Source organism: Solanum tuberosum, unplaced genomic scaffold, assembly GCF_000226075.1.
Source record: "Solanum tuberosum cultivar DM 1-3 516 R44 unplaced genomic scaffold, SolTub_3.0 scf00350, whole genome shotgun sequence".
NCBI classification, from domain to species: Eukaryota; Viridiplantae; Streptophyta; class Magnoliopsida; order Solanales; family Solanaceae; genus Solanum; species Solanum tuberosum.
The window spans coordinates 444,040-451,534 of record NW_006239274.1 but is presented as its reverse complement, the minus strand read 5'-3'; positions in this window follow the sequence as shown (position 1 = coordinate 451,534).

Here is a 7,495-nt window from a genome sequence, read left to right as displayed (position 1 = left end):
TGAGAGGTTTATATCTCACCACCTAGGATGCTTGGGGTGTGACCAACCTCAATCATGTGAGAGGTTTATATCTCACCACCTAGGATGCTTGGGGTGTGACCAACCTCAATCATGTGAGAGGTTTATATCTCACCACCTAGGATGCTTGGGGTGTGACCAACATCAACCATGTGAGAGGTTTATATCTCACCACCTAGGATGCTTGGGGTGTGACCAACATCAACCATGTGAGAGGTTTATATCTCACCACCTAGGATGCTTGGGGTGTGACCAACATCAACCATGTGAGAGGTTTATATCTCACCACCTAGGATGCTTGGGGTGTGACCAACATCAACCATGTGAGAGGTTTATATCTCACCACCTAGGATGCTTGGGGTGTGACCAACATCAACCATGTGAGAGGTTTATATCTCACCACCTAGGATGCTTGGGGTGTGACCAACATCAACCATGTGAGAGGTTTATATCTCACCACCTAGGATGCTTGGGGTGTGACCAACATCAACCATGTGAGAGGTTTATATCTCACCACCTAGGATGCTTGGGGTGTGACCAACATCAACCATGTGAGAGGTTTATATCTCACCACCTAGGATGCTTGGGGTGTGACCAACATCAACCATGTGAGAGGTTTATATCTCACCACCTAGGATGCTTGGGGTGTGACCAACATCAACCATGTGAGAGGTTTATATCTCACCACCTAGGATGCTTGGGGTGTGACCAACATCAACCATGTGAGAGGTTTATATCTCACCACCTAGGATGCTTGGGGTGTGACCAACATCAACCATGTGAGAGGTTTATATCTCACCACCTAGGATGCTTGGGGTGTGACCAACATCAACCATGTGAGAGGTTTATATCTCACCACCTAGGATGCTTGGGGTGTGACCAACATCAACCATGTGAGGGGTTTATACCTTGCCACCAGGGTGTCCGGGTGTGAACGGCATCCCCCATCCTAAGTTGGGGTTATAGATTGGTTGGATCATGCATACACATATGATATCTACTATTAGTATAGAGTTACTTAAACATGTTTTGACTTCACTTTGATCATGCATCCTCATATTGTTATTCATAATGCCTACGAAACTGTTTCTTGTATTTCGATTGTGTCCTTGTCTATTGTTGTGTTGCACCCCGCATACTTAGTACATTCCAAGTACTAACGCATATTTTGCCTACATGATGTCACCATGTAGGGACCGGAGCTACTCTTGATCCTTCTCTTCATTCACGTGGCTAGTACGGTGCTTATCCGAGTTGTTGGTGAGTCCTCAATGATTCGAGGGCTATGTTATGTTTCCTACTCCTATGTTTTGAGACTTTAGCTTGTAATTGTATTTTGACTATGAGGGGAGCCGGTAATATGTCATGGCCCCCGTCCTATCTATGTATGTAGAGGTGTGCGTTGGACAAGTATTTTGTAAATGAGCTTGACTCTTGTTCTATGATGTCATTTTGAAATGGTTTGCCCTTAGTCCCTATTTCCCGTTAATTAATGTTGAATGTACTTCCGCGACCGATGAAGTGTGATGACAAGTTTGAGAGGCTTGTTTGGGGTTCCTTCGGGTTCCTCATTCGCCATGTCACGTCTAGGCCCTAGGTTTGGGTCGTGACAATTAACTTGATTCTCATCGATAAGGGAAGGCACCTCTAGTCATACATGTATTGGAAGGGCCTTTAATGCTACAATCCTAACTAGTCGTTCTAATATTTCATAGTTCATATTATTGTTACTTTACTCTCAAGACATGGGAACTCACCTCTCAATGTTTATTATAAAGGCTAATGGGTATTCACCTCTTGCCTTACATGGATAGTCATAGGTATTCGCCTCCATGACCATTTTAGGGAATCATGGGTATTCGCTTCCATGCCCCATCATGATGTTATATAGGTATTCGCCTCCATGTACAACATTATATGATATAGGTATTCGCCTCCATATAATTATTTAAAGATCATAGGTATTCGCCTCCATGATCATGAATAAAAGCTAATGGATAATCACCTCTTTCCTTACTTAAAAAGTTATACACTAAGGGTAGTCACCTCACACTTGACATGGATAATCACCTCATGTTTATCATCTCTTACTTACTAACTTAGGAATATGAGAACTCACCTCACATCTTACTCATATGAAGGTATTGGGGAGTTACCTCTAACCTCATGTCATTTTATAGTCCTTTCACTTAGATTCATCTTAGGTGAGCAAGCCTTTCAACCTAGAATCATTCTATGTGAGAACACCTTCCACATCATATTCATTATGTTTTCATGAGAATAACCTTTCAATTAACGCAACAACAACAACATAGTCATTCACAGTTAGCTCTCAAAGCATCATTAAAGTACTTACATAGATTCAATAAGAACATGCATACATTCATACATTAATAATATTGGTCAATGTGGGTAAACCTTCCACAACAATACCATATACAATTCAACATTCATCAAGTAGCTTCCCTCTCAAAGTCTTACTAATCTTAACTCATCATGTTACCTTTACTCTCAAGCCATACTAGTCATATATCAACATGTAGCTTTATTCTAAAATCCCTAACAATATTCATTTATCATCCATGCCTTAGTCTTAAGACAACTCTAATCTCAAATGTTACAATTCATAATTCATCATACATACTTTATCTTACTCAATTCATATCTAAAAGTTTTACTCTTAAGAAATTCATATCTATTTACTTTAATTTCAAATAAGCTATATATTGTAATTCATCAATACTAGAAGATCACATCTAAGCCCTCAATGTCCCCTTTCATGGCATGAAACCCAACTACATCAAATTCACTCTTAGAATCATAGATTAATCATGAATACAAATATATAATCATACTAAAAACATGTAATTGAATCATAAACAATCATAATCCACCGCATTTGATCATAACCCATAACATTAGAAGAAACCCTAGTTTGACTTGGGGAATTCTTCTTCTAAATTGGGGAAAACATTGGGGCTTCATCGATGAAAGGGATCCATGAATGAATAAGCCATCATACCTTGATTACAAAGTCTTCCAATCTTGATACATTGGAGCCTTCTTCTTCTTCTCCTCCTCCTCCTCCTCATCCTCCTCCTTCTCCCCCCCTCCTCATCCTCCTCCTCCTCCTCCCCCCTCCTATTCCTCCTCCTCCTGCTCCTCCTGCTCCTCATTCTCCTGCTCCTCCTGCTCCTCCTTCTCCTGCTTCTCCTGCTCCTCCTTCTCCTGCTTTTTCTTCTTCTTCTCCTTCTTCTCCTTCTTCTCCTCCTGCTCCTTCTCCTGCTCCTTCTCCTTCTCCTTCTCCTTCTCCTTCTCCTTCTTCTTCTTCTTCTTCTTCTTCTTCTTAGAGGATTTTTTTAGAGAGAATTGAGTTTCTTTTGGGGGTCTTGAAATAATGATTTTGAAGATTTAGTTTTAGGGTTCTAAAGTCTTATATAGCTGGTATATATTAGGGTAAAATGACACTACTTAATCTTCAATTAAAACAAAAAAAACTCATTAGTCCCCAACTTAACCGCTCAAAACCAACTCATTGCCTCACCCACGAGACTCTTACCAAGGGGTGTAGGTCGACCTATGGCCCATGCTGGTTGGCCGTGTTTTGGTTCTGGGGGTTGGCATGGCAGGCTTGGATTCACGGACCCCTACCATGAGGCATGGACCCATCCACAGGGCGAGGTTCCAGTCGTGGTTACTCTCTTAAGCAGTTTTCTTGGGCAGCTTACTAAGGTGCTCATCCACGAGGCTTCCCACGGAGCATAGATGGCCCTCGTGGGTGACACCTTGGTGCTCTAACATGCTAAACCCTCTAAATAATGCTAACTTCCCTCGTACGGTGTTACAATCATATTTATTATAATGTAATTTTACGGTCTCACAAACAAATATCATATATGCAGAACTTTTTGTTGGCTCCTTTTTTTTGAGATATTTGTTGATGTTTCTATTTATTGTTTTTGTAAATTATGAACCTTATAAACTGCACTCTAAACATTATTTTTCTACAATTTTAATTTATTTTTATTTTTTATCAGATTTAACTAAAATATGTAGATGTTAGATAGTGGTCGAATGTTTCGTCAACACCAACATTTATATTTGCACAACATTTAAAAATAGCAGGAAAAAAAATCTAAACGACACCCTATAAAGTGATATTTATTTAAATCATCATCAACAAATTATACATTTATTGTGTATGCACCCTTTTATTTGTTCATATTATATAGAAGCATAACTGATTCAAAAGTGTCAAATACAGTTAGCAAAAAGCGTCCTTATAGAAATATACATCTTCCTTTTATTTTTTATTTTATTTTTTGCATTAATTTAAGGTTTTATGGCATGTTGCCTATCTTGAATAAATTTTTATTTGTCCCTTTTTAAAACTTAATAACACTATGAAAAAATTATTGAACTTGTAAGGTCATATTGATGTGCCTTCACCAGTCTCTTTCATGTCTACATCGGATTACACTACTATGCAGACCTATACCTCGATGATCCTACAATATAACCCTGCTTCACAATCCTATGTAGGTAGATAATCACCAGAGGCTCATCATTGAACATGAAGGGTTTGGGTATGATTTATATATTTTTACATCTTATAATAATATTAGTTTTCTAATTTATGAATTTGACCTCCGAGTATTTTAATTATTATATTGCAGGTTTAATCCACGCCAAGAGACTCCAAAGATCCTTACATCTTCTATTGGAAAGTTTTGTAATGTTGCATACTTGACATAGGGTGAGATTCCACAAACAGTTAGGCAACAATTTTTTAATGAGTTTAAGGTAATTATGAATTTATTATTTAAATTCAAACTATATATATTATTATTCATTTCTAATGTGAGATTTTTTAAAAATAAATTCAGGATAAATGTGTATGGCTTCCCATGCATGACAAGAAGATCACAATTAATTTTGAGAAAAGGGCGAGTCATAGAATATCAGACTCCTTTTATAATGGTCGCAAAAAAGGTAGAATTCCCAAGTGGTATAAACCAAATATTTGGGAAGATCTATGCCGAAAGTGGAGTAACCATAAGTTATTTAGGAAGAGGAGCAAATAGAGATCTAGTTAATCTTTGTGCCCGCCTTTGTTGTTTTTCTATTATTACATATACAAGATAAAGTACTACACTAGTTCCTTTTTGTTCTAGTTCAAGACATTTAGTATTCCAAATGTAGGTGAGCAAACCAGATACTAATCATGGTGGCGTCTGTACTCTTTCCTCCTTTTTTTTTCTTTTAGTTATTATTGGGTTATTTCCCTAGACTTCTGTATTTTTATTTGAATAAGATACTCCTTCACTAGATTTTGGGAGATGGATAATGATATTTGAATGTTTTCGGACATGAAGTCATTTTGTGCTATCATTGTTCATACCAGATATTCTATTTTGGTTTGTAGATTGCTTAATGAATTACATAATTAGTGGGATGCTTCTATTATATGGGATATTTAGCAAAATAGTCTGATAATGTTTGGTATCTAATAAGATGATATTGGTTCGCTTGGCATGTGTAGTTGCTTGCTGAGTGTCAACTACGATGAATGATGGACAAACTTTAATTTATTTTCTATTTCATGATAAGGAATAAGTTTCAATATTCTTTACATACATGTTCATAAAGGTTGAAAATATACCCCCTAATATCATCATCCATGATCCAAATGATTAATAAATTATATTCAAAAATATTAAACATCAAATAAAATTAATGCATCTCCATAAAAAGAAATGGAGGATGTCAAAATTGAAGCAATAATTATGTCCCAAGTTTTTTCCCTCTCAATTAAGCAATAAATTTTGAAATCAGCTATCATATTTCATTTATATATTATTAATGAAGAAATAATAAAAATCATCCTTAAAGCTCACATTGAAAGGTGACTTCAGTGTGCTATAATACAAACCCCTTGACTAGCCTTTTAATATAAAACAATTAAACTATATTACCTTATTTTATATGAAACTCATTAAAATTAATAAACATTTATTACAGTCAAATTCAAAATTCACTTTGAAACTAAATAATTTGATTGTTACACTAAGGCAACAACACTAAGATATCAACATAATTGAAATAACTAGATAAGGGAGTCTCAAATGAGGTCTCATCATAAAACTAATTGATACTTTAATCGAAAGCATCCTTGAATTCATAAGTCTTTTATATCATAATGTATGCATACCATCAAAACTTGGTTTCATATCAAAAATCACTTATAGCATGATTTCATTGAAAACATTGAAATATGACCAAATCATGCATAATAAGATCAATCATGATGAATAAACTTGAAATCAATTGAACCCACGGAAGAATCATAAGAACCCTAGAATTGGGTGAAATTGATAAAGTAGAATTTGAGGTTTCTTTAGGACTCAATAGATGAAGAGGAATCCATTGATGAATTTTCTACATACAATAATAAAAGCCCTAATTGAAACCTTCAATAAAGACTTGAATCCTTGAAACCCTAACTTGCTTGGAGAAGACGACTTAAGAGAAAATTCCATTAGAGTTAAAGAGAATAAGAGGGAATGGAGAGGTTATGGGCCTTAGAAACCCCTTAGATTTTTCTAAATAACCCCAAAATGATGTAGTTTAGGAGTTAAAAGAGTAGGAAAAGACTCAATTAACCCTATGACCCTTATATACTGTCCATACAAGGTACTACAGACCGTACTTGTCAATCGTACAACAACTACTTGAAATCCCAACTTTCTGATGTAGAATCACAAACCAAGAGTCACAACCTTCCATACCTTCTATGATCCATATACCTTCCTCGTACATTGATTCTCAATCCAAAGTCTGGATCCTCGGGCCTACGAAGCAAAAACCAACAACAATGAGTCGTAGTTCCTAGTACGACCCATACAATACCTTAAACTAGTACAGTTCTTTCCGTTACACATATTCAGGCCCGAGATTCTCCACTACTAGATTTTCTACATAATTCATATATGAAGGAGGAACATCCGTATGGAAAGATCCTTTCATTTTTCTCAAAGTAGTTTCGGTCAATGGGTTAAATTGTAGGCTATCTTTACAAATAGAAGAAATCCTGCATCACAAAGAATATGACAAGTATTTTAAAATATGCATTTGTATACAAATAATCTAACAAAAAATGCCTCAAACACAACAAAGTAAGCAGCATGATACATATGATATATGAGGTGTTTGATACATGTTATAAAAGATACGAAGTGTTGTCTCTCGAAACAGAGAAATCTTAAAATTCCTAATTAACATGACGATAAAAGCATAAAAAATTAAAGAGAGAGACTCTAGGCCTGATTTTATCTCGAAGGACTCTGGTGAAAGAGGTTGGAAACTAACAAGAGATGAAAATGTCAACTCATCAGCCAAGCAAACAGAGAACCATTTTAAGATGGTATGATCACTGTAACCTCTGTTTCGAGTGCAAAATTTGTTATCCTATCTCTTG